The 12,376-nt window shown below is 35.9% G+C and overlaps 1 protein-coding gene across 2 annotated transcripts in view; it reads right to left on the minus strand.

The window, feature by feature from the left end:
- Window positions 1-12,376, minus strand: part of LOC145693689 (phospholipid-transporting ATPase IF-like) — a 278,001-nt gene that overhangs the window by 151,911 nt on the left and 113,714 nt on the right. The window contains exon 1 of one of the 2 annotated variants that reach the window (XM_081769947.1): window positions 2,231-2,379. The exons of the other annotated variant lie outside the window; for it this stretch is intronic. The gene's annotated coding sequence lies outside the window, so the exon portion shown is untranslated. Of the gene's footprint in view, window positions 1-2,230; window positions 2,380-12,376 lie in introns of those variants that run through there. 2 annotated transcript variants of the gene reach the window in all.

Raw genomic sequence — 12,376 nt, forward strand, 5'->3', positions numbered from 1 at the left:
AAGTGGAATCTCGAAATGTGTAATAAAATGTGCACAGAATTGAGATTCTGATACGCTCTCAACACTTGGTCTATTGTAATCATTTCCAACAGAATGCTCTGAGACGTCAATGTTTCCGGCTCCCATTCTCAGCAAATACACACAGAGAAAATAAGGAGTAGATAGCAAATCTGGGGTTGATAAAGGACAGCGTTGACAGGAAAACAAGAACTTCGATGGTTTTGCACAGATGCTACTCGTAGGGTTACATTGAGCACAATGTGAGATATATTTCTCCCGGTGGGAGATAATTTCTTCGCTAAGCCGGATCACCCTCTGAAATCTTCACTGGTGCCCCCTTTTACAAATCCTACAATCTCAATAGTTTTCAGTGAAAAGGATGCCAAAAATATCTGTTTTATATTATTATTATTATTATTATTATTATTATTATTATTATTATTATGTATTCTGCTTTTTGGCAGATCCTGGGTCTAGAGTTTGTTTTCTTAGGTTCAGGCCTGAAAATTTCTTATACGTTTCTGTCATGATGACATTTTCGCAATAAATAAATAAATAAATAAATAAATAAATAAATAAATAAATAATAATAATAATAATAATAATAATAATGAAGATTGGCATTAAAACCAATGTAAAAAAACCTTTTCTCCCACACAATTGGCAACGTTACACTTGTACTTAATATATATTACTAGCAGAATACGCATTCTTCGCACGGGGAGAATACGTTTCATTTTGGGCTGGATTTGGATTTAAACGGCATCACAAGTGTCACTGTTCATCTCAGTGACTCTGAAAACTATAGGATTCGACACTAATATCAATAATTTTCGATCACTTTTTAAATGTCTCTCCTCCCCTAAGTTGCACCGTCAAAGTGAAATGATAAAATCATTCCCGGCCCAAACCTCATCTATGTTGAATATTTGATCAAGGTCGGTCGGATGGTTCAAGAGTTATTAAGTCATAAACAATCACTTTCAAGTATATATATATATATATATATATATATATATATATATATATATATATATATATATATATATATATATATATATATATATATAAAATAGAGAGAGAGAGAGAGAGAGATACAAAATGTTTCAGTCTTTTGACTTTTGTGCTTAAACAATCACAATAGTTAACATTCGTCACATTTTATGGTGGTTAAGGATAGGACCGTGAGTCTCTAGCTTAACGTGCAATCCGAACCACATAAGCTCCTACTGGGAATCGAACCAGTGAGTGTCGAAAGCGCGTGCCTTAACCATATAGCCACACATGTTCATATTATGTTACGACATACATTCGATCTCAATCCCCAGAGTAGGACAAATCTATCGATCCCTCATTCCTAAAATTCCATCATTTCAGTTTACGATGCACGTGAAAATCTACTTTTGTAACAATTTGTCCTTTAGCATCAGCCATCTTTAATTTTGATCATGCCACACCCAATCTCACTCATTAAATAAAAAGAGAGAAAAACAAACGCATTACCACCAGACGCTTCTTTAGGATTTTAATTTTGGGTAGGCCCGGTCCCTCGTTTATGGATACACATATACATTTGATTGATTAATGACAGTAGGAAATTACTTTTACAATAGTGGTTAATGCTATTTGTTAAATAATTATCTACCATTAATATAAATAGTGGAATTTACATTTACTCTTTATTGTATCTTTTAAAGTTTATATATTTTTCAAATTAAAGCCGCTACTGATTACCACGCTATCGGGATTGTATCGTAGGAGTGACGGATGGATGTGAGAGAACTAGACGGGCGTATTTTCTTTGTTTGAACTCCTTCTTGCTTAGGGATGAGCACAAGACAAGATTTGTGACTGTCTCGTCTCGAAAATGTGCTGTAAAAGTGATGTCTCGAACATACGTGCAACATTCAGTACAAAAATAAACATAGGCCTATATAAAGACATGGCAGACGAAATCACGTTATGAAAGTGCCAGAAAGTTACAGAAAGATCAATCATTGACGCAACTGGAACAGAGAAACGCAAAAAATCACCTAACAAACCTACAAAATTCTGTACTAGACACCTGTCACATAATTAGGAAGGTTTTTTTTTTTTTTTTAAAAAAAAAAGAACTCTTCAAATAATCTGTTCTTGCCAGAGGCGACCGTCCGATTATTTACGTGAAACCGGTTTAAACCGAAAATACAGCAGTAATAATACAACTATGAAAATTGAATTATATATTTACCATGAAAGTATAAGAATCCCTTAAATCACCAAATTTCCAACACTATTCAATCAACTGTCTAACACTCCTACGAGACCTATGTTTCTTAATGGTACACTAACAACTGTTTTGCAACAAGCTGTATTCAACTGGTATAGACAAGCACAGATGTGTTCAAACACACAACACCTGTAGTTATCAATACGTCAGTGATTCGAAGAAAGGAAGATAAGCCTTAGTTAGATAGGGTGACACTCGCTCAAGCAGGAAAATTAAGCAATACCGAGGAGATAACAGTATCAGCTAATGATTTATGGAAGTGTATCCACAATGATTTATCTGAAAGTATTGTGTTAAGCTCTTGCACAAGTTACTTCTGTGTAATTGATAAAACAAAGAACGTGTAATAACAAAATAACAATACTTAATATTCTAAATGTGCACACACAAGATAATAGTTTTGAATTATGTTTTCTATTTTCATAACCATAATCATGAAATTCCAGAGAAAAATGAAAGTACTGACGAATGAACTGCAATTATTCGTTAAGAGCATGGATTCTTATACTATATTTCGAAACCAATCCATACAGCCTTTCTCATTGATCTAATGGCTATCACGTGTGCAGAGATGGCGTGGGTGAATGAAAACTTGACCCATGACCCACTGACTCACGACCCACCATAACCCACCGACTCACCATCTATCAAAACCCATCGTCATCAACTTTGACCCATAATCCAGGCCGTCCTCTCCACTGTGTAAAGAGTTTTACACTTGTAATAAAACAAGGCTGTGAAATTATCACTAATCAGAGTTTAAGTAGAGTTCAGTTTAAGGTGCCGTTCAGCAGAGAGGCTATATGAGACGTGAACCTCCTGATTAACGTGAAATCCGAACCATATGAGCTACCGCCGGGAATCGAACCCGGGTCTCCCTCACCAAAGCCGCGTACGCTAACCGCTTAGCCACGATGAGCTCAATCAGAGTTTGAATTTCTACGGTCAATCTCTTAAGTACTACTCTGTCAGAGTGGGTCAGGGTGGGAGGTGGGTCGCAGTGGGTCACATCCTGTTGACTCACAACACACTGTCTCACTCACAAATCTTTACCCACAACACACTCCATCTCTGCATGTGTGGTTTTGGTCTACAAGGTCCAGGGTCGATTTTCAATGAGAGAGCATTAAAAATTTGAATGCATTACGCTGCTTCGAATTACAGCTTAAACCAGTCGTTCACTTTTATATATATATATATATATATATATATATATATATATATATATATATATATATAAATCTGACGACATGCTTTACTGGACCTCAACAACTTCGTAACACACTTGTTTGATTTTTTTAAATAAATAATAATACGAATTATACTAGTGTAATCTGTTTCTATAAACCAGTGAATATGCAGCAAAGGTACATCCATGGGGGTTCCGTCGGGTTTGACTCCTCCCAGAACTTCCTCAAATACTTGTGTACACTTTCTTAATAAAACTACTTGCTGAAAAGGAAAAGGATTCATATAATACGAAAATTTGATCTTACACTTCATCTGTACTGTTTCTCTTATAAAAACAAACTAGTTTATCTTTTTTTTTTTTTCTTCCTGAAAATGTAGGTGGAAGCAGTTTCTTCCAACGTTTTTGGGGAGCACTGCCCCCGGAGCTCTGAGAGTGTCCCCCCGGAGGAAACCAAACAATACTTATTTAATATAATAATAAATAGAATAGTACCACCAGTGCCTCCCGGAATACCAAGTATGCCCCTCGGAACATAGTTTCTGGTTATTACTCTTCAGTATCTCAGCTTTTGAGGGTTCAGTATATGGTTCGTTTGAGCTACAGTGAATTACTATAATGTGTGTATAAACCAAAATTGTGTCTCAGTGCAGATCGTTCCTATGATTGCTCTAATAACGAACAACTGTTCAAATCATCGTTGCAATACAGTGATTTACCTGGCGTCGTCCTTTATAAAACTTCCGTGTATACTTCACGTCCCCTCCATGCAGCTCGTTGTTCTGACCTCGTATGCAACTTCAGATGTAATATTGAAAACATGAAAATGAAATCTGAGTTTAACGTCCCACGATTATGTCTATCAGGCTAAGGGAGCCGATGATTAAATCAAGTGAACGATGATAGAAAAATTGGTGGAATTAGATGTGGGAGGAAACTGGAGTATCTCGAAAAAAAAACCCGGACACTATGTTGTTCACCACAAACTTACTTGGTCGGGGAATAATAATAATAATAATAATAATAATAATAATAATAATAATAATAATAATAATAATAATAATAATAATAATAATAAACAGGGATGTACGGAAAAGATGGGTCCTGAGGCTTGGTATCCCCCAAATCCAGACTTTTCTGTAAATTTAGTATACCGGTAATTTAAGAAATGATTTGATAAATATTAATATAACATCCTCATATTAAATTTGGATCCACTCGGAAAGTTTTGGAGACCTTCCTACTGACAAATTACTGCATACGTGCATGACCTGCATATTTTTCTTCACTCTCAACCCTGGTCAACTGCTTTAAGTTGGGTCACAAGAAAGCGGGTGAGGGTACATTTATGTGGAAGTTGCACCAGCCGAAAAAAAATGAAATGAAATTTTTGAGTTGTACGTCCCATGGTTATGCCGGTTAGGCTAAAGGAGACGGTGATGAGAGAGGAATGAAATGGAGGAAACGGGAGAACCCCGAGAACGGTGTTGGTCCATCACAAAGTTCACTTGGCGGGAGCAGGGTTTGAACCCAAGACCCCAAGCACCAGAGGTGCATCAGCCGAGTGTGGCGTAATGTCACGTGGTATTATTATGCGGGTCATGGTGGAACAAAACGAGCCCTGCAGAGCTTCTAACCCCCTTCGCTCGCTGACGCTCGCTCATCTATGTTTCGTAACGTTAACTTTTTATGCATTATATATTACGTACAAGGGCAAATTAGTATTATTTTTATGTTTTGTTAATGATAAAAGTGTCATTATATAAAACGTTCCTTGGGTCGGGTTTGAACCCACGCCAAAAGCTATTTTCATCATTAGGCCATGCGGTAGCATACTCGGCCATGGGGACCGACAGCAGTTTGCATTATTGCCGATCCCAAACGTTTCAGTATTCGCGCGCTACCCTGTATTATTTTCGCGCGCTACCCTAGCAAGCTGTTTTAAGTTGGTCATGCAAAGCGTAGAGAAATATTTGGGCAAGTCTTTAATTTACCTATTTGATGTCGGGAACAGAACTCAACCAACCCCTGCGGGGCTTCTAACCCATTCCTCCTCCTCCTCCTCCTCCTACTACTACTACTTTTACTATGGATCCGTATAGTAAAACTGGAAGATTATTTTAATGAAAAAAGTGTTACGAAAATTTGAAAAATAAGAAAAAACTTTTCCTTGCACCGGGTTTGAACCTACGCCAAAAACGAGCATGTTGCGCTAGCACGCTCGGCTTCGAGGGCCGACAGCGGTTGGCGTTTACTTTCTAGTATACGTAGGACATGACTCTTGTTTTCCTATCTGAATCGGCCAATACGATCAGGGGATAGGTGAAACGTTTGGGATCCGCAAATATGACAGTAGCTTGCGTTTAATTTATGCTATATGTTTGCTACGTGGCGAGAAACGGGTAACGAATCAATCAGAACCATGTATTTAGCTCTTAAAGGTAGAGCCGAGCGTGATTAAAATAGCTATATGCGCCTGCCCATAACCAAATTCTCTCAAACTTATTTCCAGCAAATCACTGTAGTGCAATATTATCTTTTTACTAACTTATACTACTTTGGTTACATTGTTCTAATAAAAACAAAATTCTTCCAATGGTTATAAGGGTGGATCACTAGGTGTTTTCGGTGCTATGCTATAGTATTCGCGCCGAGTCGTGAAGCTTGACCTAGATCTACCGATTTCACCACCCAATAGAACACGAGGGTGTGTTTCGATCGTCAACCCCACCCATCACATTTTGCCAGTGTCATCTCTCGCGCTACACGGAAAACATCTCCCGAGAGTACAGTGTTGCCGGATTGGCGCGAAGTTCCGCTTTTGTTAATTGATTTTTTTTTTGCATTATATTCTTATTGTTACAATTCGTATATTTGTTACCGTTTTAGAATTGTTACTAAGGTTATTCTTGTGCAGTGTTATTATTGGTAATTTTTAAATGTTTTTTTTAAATACTCCTTTACACTGTCTTCAAACTTTGGCAACATTGTTGGCGAATTTCAGCTGTTTGATGCTTTCCCAAGTGTGCGCTCAGGAAGCGGCTCCACGAATTATACCGAAGTTTTCCGATGTATCAGAGCTCAAGCAATGATTGGTTTAGAGCTCAAGCTTCATGACTCGGCGCGAGTAGACCTACTATAAACGCTGTTTGAAAAGTGCAACGTTGCCAGATAGTGTCGAGTGTTTACTGATGCCAGATAATAAAGGAAGTAATGATGGAAAAAATGAAATCTTTAAGTTTTACGTCCCACGGTTATGCCGGTTAGGCTAAAGGAGACGGTGATGATGAGAGATGAGTGAAATGGTGGAATGAAGAAAGTGGGAGGAAACGGGAGAACCCCGAGAAAACCCACGAGCACGGTGTTTGTCCACCACAAAGTTCACTTGGCGGAGGCTGGGATCGAACCCAGGACCCCAAGCACCAGAGGTGAACGCTCTACCACTGAGCCACCGCGCCCCCTGAAGTAATGATGGAATTCTGCTCGGATACTTACTGGAAAAATTAGTTTTCGACTCTTACCGCAATTCACAGCTAAGTTCCGCTTCTCAAACTGCAACGCTAGAATCCACGAATTTTCTTATTGTGACTATCACAGTCAACATACAAATTTTGCAACAACGCATTATGGCGTTCTGCGCAAGTTTCTTCTCAAAATCTATTTCCTTAAATACAGATTAATATTGAAATAAAATGTGAAGCATAACGCGAAAAACGGTCAAACAATATATCTATTTCGTAATAAGATCGTTAGTTTAAAATACTTTACACATACAAATAAACATTTCATAAAACGGAGCACTTCCAGTAAGATCTACCAGCAAGTGCCATCTTGTATGCTCATTGTAAAACGAATCAAATATTTTCTTTTATTTGTTACCTTTTTCGATATCAGAAGACACAACAAAATGAATCAGTGTCTAGTGTTGTAGCGCAAACATAACTCTATCTTATAGTACAATATTCATAATATGTAACGTTTCATTGCGCAGTAGTTAAGGAAATGAGCTAAAATATGTATTGACTTCCGGGTGGTGATCCACCTTAATTGTACTAATAACTTAAGATTCTTCAAATAACTTGGAATAGAAAATAATTTTAATAAAGTCTCTTCAAATAAACAAACAAAAAAAAAAATATTCAGAAAGTTGTTATAGCTTACGCAGTGATCTAATGGAGCAGGTCTTATATCATTAGAAGTAGTTGAGTGTGATAGGTCAATGCAGCACCTTAAACTAAACAATAAGGCGCATTTAATAATCTCTTTGTGACACACAATTGAAACGAGAATGGGTAATCAAATGTAATTTATACTCTTTTATGAAAACAACGCCGTAATTCAACGCATATCCTCATTTCGTTGTAACGTCAAATAAAACACATTTGTAGAAGGACATGTTTGAAAGCGTAGATCTCAGTGTTAACAACCACACGTCATTCGATGGTTACACATAGAAAACCGAATGCTTATATAAGACGGTTAATAAAAACACAAAGCGCTGTCTACAGGGAAAAAAATGGAGCCTTCTCACTGTATATCGACTTTACGTTATCGGGATGGATTTATTAAAAGAAAAAACTCTGCTATCTGCACGATTTCAAGTAGAATTTCAAAACACATTGCCAAGGCCAACAATACAAAAGAGTATTAACAGGTTGTACATTTTATGTTGCACAACAAATGTAGATGTGTTACGTGTCTTCAACAGCATTCAGTACGTACGTGAATTCAAATTCCAATACAGAATTGTAAAGTAGGGCGGTTACAAGTGAAAGATTGGAATTCAGCGACTGTTCAGGACCGAGTATACGTGAAACTTAAAATTTGTTCCAAACCACTACTGATATTTCTATTCCCAGGTTTAGTATCCTCAACGGCGATCGAAACAGTTGCCAACACAACGCATTAGCCGCTTGGACCACAAAGGGACACGTTCTTAAAATAATTCGAATTTCAACAACACTGTTCAATGTTCAAATACTTATTCGAGCAATATTCTTTCTTATTCGAGTCATGATACGAATACGATTCAAGTTATGACTCAAACAATATTATTCCTTATTCCCATGATTTATTGTTCGAAAAGTGTTGTTCCTTATCAATGATTATTCATTATCACAGGTATTGTGTCATTATTGACAGGTCACTTGTCGCAGCTGGGAAGCTTCCACGCTCCATGGTCTTCTGCTACTCCTCCCTCTCTTTCCTGCCACCATGCCCTCTAAAACGTCCTTATTCCTCCTCTTAATATCTAAAATTGTTAATTTCTCTCCCACCACTTCTAAAACATTCGTTTTCCGCTCGACCCAGCTAATTCTCTCTATTCTTTTCCACACTCACATTTCCAAAGCTTTCAGTCTTTTTTTCATCACTTTTGCATGATGTCCATGTTTTTGTCCCATACAAAATACTCCACACGAAGCATTATTGTTCGAACAACAAACATTATTCCTTATTTCAATCACTTTTCGAACATTATTATTCCTTATTCAAATACATGGTTTAAACAATATTATTTTATATTTAATTAATATCAACCACTTCGTTATTTGAACAACTGTTCGTTCAGATAATTATTCGTTTGTTTTATAATTCTCATCGAACAACATTTGGAACAACTATTTTGGTCAAAAAAGAAGTTATAGAATAATTTTCGATTTTTTTTTTAAAGAAATAATGAAAAAGTTCTATGAGGAACAACTCCCCCAAAACAATTGATTTCTCTGCTAAATAGAATTCTTTATAAAATACATTTTAATTCATTTGAATCCTATATGATGGTGTAAGAACGAAATGATAATCATTATATAAAATTGAATTAGTATGGTCTACTGTCCCTTGTCACCGTTATGAGACTAAACAACAATGTATGGAAGTATGCCTATTTAAAATAGAATTCGAATAATTAATTGGATGATTGGTTGAAATTTAGCTTTCCTATTCATCACCAAGTCTATTAGGCACTCACCCCGGAAGGAGCATATATATATATATATATATATATATATATATATATATATATATATATATATATATATATATATATATATATATATATATATATATAAAGAGAGAAGTCTGGAAACTTATCCATATAAATAATAGTTAATACAGGGTACCCGGGAAATCCCTAACCATTTCTGGGAAGAAGCACTTGAATTCAAATAAAGTGTTGATATCAAAGAAGACACCGCAAGTCAATGAAGTCACAGAATTTCGACATGAATCCAGGCATAGGTGCTATCTCCCCGCGATGAACCTGAATACACGCTGCAACATTGATGGGTAAATTACATGCACGGATGCCGAAATGCGTTCAGGCAGGTAGGCCAAACTCCTAATCTTCACCTTATACTCTTGACTCTTGATATAACCCCATACAGAGTAGTCGCACTGCAGTATCTGTAAGGATGCAGCGTGCGTTCAGGTGCACTCTGCAGAGATGACAACTTGCTTGGATATAGAGAGTTGTCACGTCGAACTGCTGTGATTTCGTTGACTTACGATGTCTCCTTTGATATCATAAACACTTCATTCGAATTCAAGTGCTTCTTTTTGAAATTGTTAGGGACTTCCCGGGAACCCTGTATGTTTTTTGTGAAGAAATTATACTCTGGATCAAGAAATAAATTTCAACGGAAGTCAAACATGATTTATATTTTAAAATGCAGAAGTACTACCAGTGTTCACCTGGTGGGACTAAGAATAACTGCAGTTCTGCTGGTCGGAGAAGGGGTTTGATCCCGGGATACCCTAACTGTGAAATAAAAATGTCAATCAGTTTCTTCGGACAGTGAAATAGAGTTAACACTCTAAAGAAAAATGTGTAATCTATACAAAGTTCATATTTATCATTAATGAAACTTCCTGGAATAAATCATCAGTCCTTTAATCTAGATTATTTCAGTGAATTCCAAATCAGTGTCTTCAATGGAATCTCAAAAGGTTGTCAATGCACCTAAGCTACTTTCTTCTCCATTTATGACATACATGACTATTCCAACTGTTTGCAGTATTCGTAGTTTCAGAGAAATTTCCCTAATCTAGGGAAATTTTGTAGGTAAATTTTTAAAAAGGGATTTTTCGCTAAAACGTGAAAATCCAGGGAAATTCTCGCGCTGACTAATGAACAATATAAATCTTAAATTTTTCCATGCTCTTCAAAAATAAGCCAATACAATAGCAATAGTGAGTATATATATATATATATATATATATATATATATATATATATATATATATATATATATATATATATATATATATATACCCACTAACTCTCTTCGCTATATATACCGAAGTAGCATAATTTACACCCACTCTTGGCTGGATGTATTTGTTGTTTGTTTGTTTTGGTAATAAAAGGAACAAGTAAAACATAGAGCAAATGGAAATGAACAAACAAATCTGGTTAACACTTCCTTTAATATAACTAACTTAATCTTATCATGCAACTTCTGTCATAGAAATTGGACACTCAACAAACAAGGGAAAATTTGATAAATAACGGGAAAATTTGTTGCCAGCGGAGGGAAATTTTCTTAAGGGTACCTACGAACACTGATTCCACGTTGCATCAGAGCTATTCTAAAGGCAAAAGGTGATCCAACACCATATTAACCTATTAAGTTACACTTTTCTTCTTTCAGCTAATCCCAATAAAGAATAGTAAGTGCCTATAAATTTTCGTATGTGAACATTGACGCGTATTCTTTCATTCGAATCATAGCGCAAGGTTTTGTAATCATATCAATTGGTAAACACTGAAGGTCTCTAACCAATGAGTGAAGTAATCACAATTTATTGTTCATTACGTATTAGGTAGAGTCAAAAAGAATTTCCCAACCGAAAATTAAAATTCTGATAATTCCATTCATTTAAACTACAAGATTGTAGGTATTTTTTTTTATTAATCTTTATTTTAAATGACGTTGTAAAGGTATTTACAAAACAGCTATGCAAGGAAAGCAAATGCAACAAAGTAGCATATAAAATATATCTGAAGAACATTACAATTTATAATAATATAACAATAATAATAATAATAAAATGAAATCTGAGTTTTACGTCCTATAATCACTGTTTCTTCCAGACATTTTTTTGGGGGGGGAGTCAGTGCTCCCCCGGAGGAGACCAAAATAATAAGTCTATAATATAATAATAAATAGAATAGTACCAGCAGTGAACCCCTAAATACTAAGTGTGCCCCCCCCCGGAACAATTTTTCTGAAAGAAAGACTGCCGACGATTATGCTAACTAGCCTAAAGGAGATGACAATGATGAGAAATGAATGAAATGGTGGAATGAAGAAAGTGGGAGGAAACGGGAGAACCTCGAGGAAACCCATATGCACGATGTTTGTCCACCACAAAGCTCATTTGGCGCGAGCTGGGATCGAACCAAGGACCCCATGCACTAGAAGTGAACGGTCTACCATTGAGCCACCGCGGCCCCAGTAATAATAATAATAATAATAATAATAATAATAATAATAATAATAATAATAATAAATATTAATAAATCAGAAAGAAATTGGTGAAGAAATAAAAGTTTGTTTTAACAAAATCTTGCTTTGCTTTGCTTTTTTTTATGGTAGGTTAGTTGTTAGCGAGTTATTATAATTATACCAGTGTTCGAATTCTATAGTCACATAGTGAATACTGTAAAATATTTTTGTAAATAGTTTTATTTACGCTGTAATATTTTTAAAGACTCACGAGAACGTGTCTTAAATTTAGTATGAAGTTCTTAACAATTGAAAAAGATAATTACAAGAATTACATGGCATCTCCAGTTTAACGTTTCACAATTACACCACCCTTTGGACAAAGGAGACTGATGGTTAATGAAATGGGTCACTATGAGAGAATTGGTGGAATGAGGATGTGGAATGAAAGGGAGAGCCCAATAAAACACA

This window comes from Thermobia domestica, chromosome 8 (assembly GCF_964235325.1).
Source record: "Thermobia domestica chromosome 8, izTheDome1.hap1.1, whole genome shotgun sequence".
Classification (NCBI taxonomy): Eukaryota; Metazoa; Arthropoda; class Insecta; order Zygentoma; family Lepismatidae; genus Thermobia; species Thermobia domestica.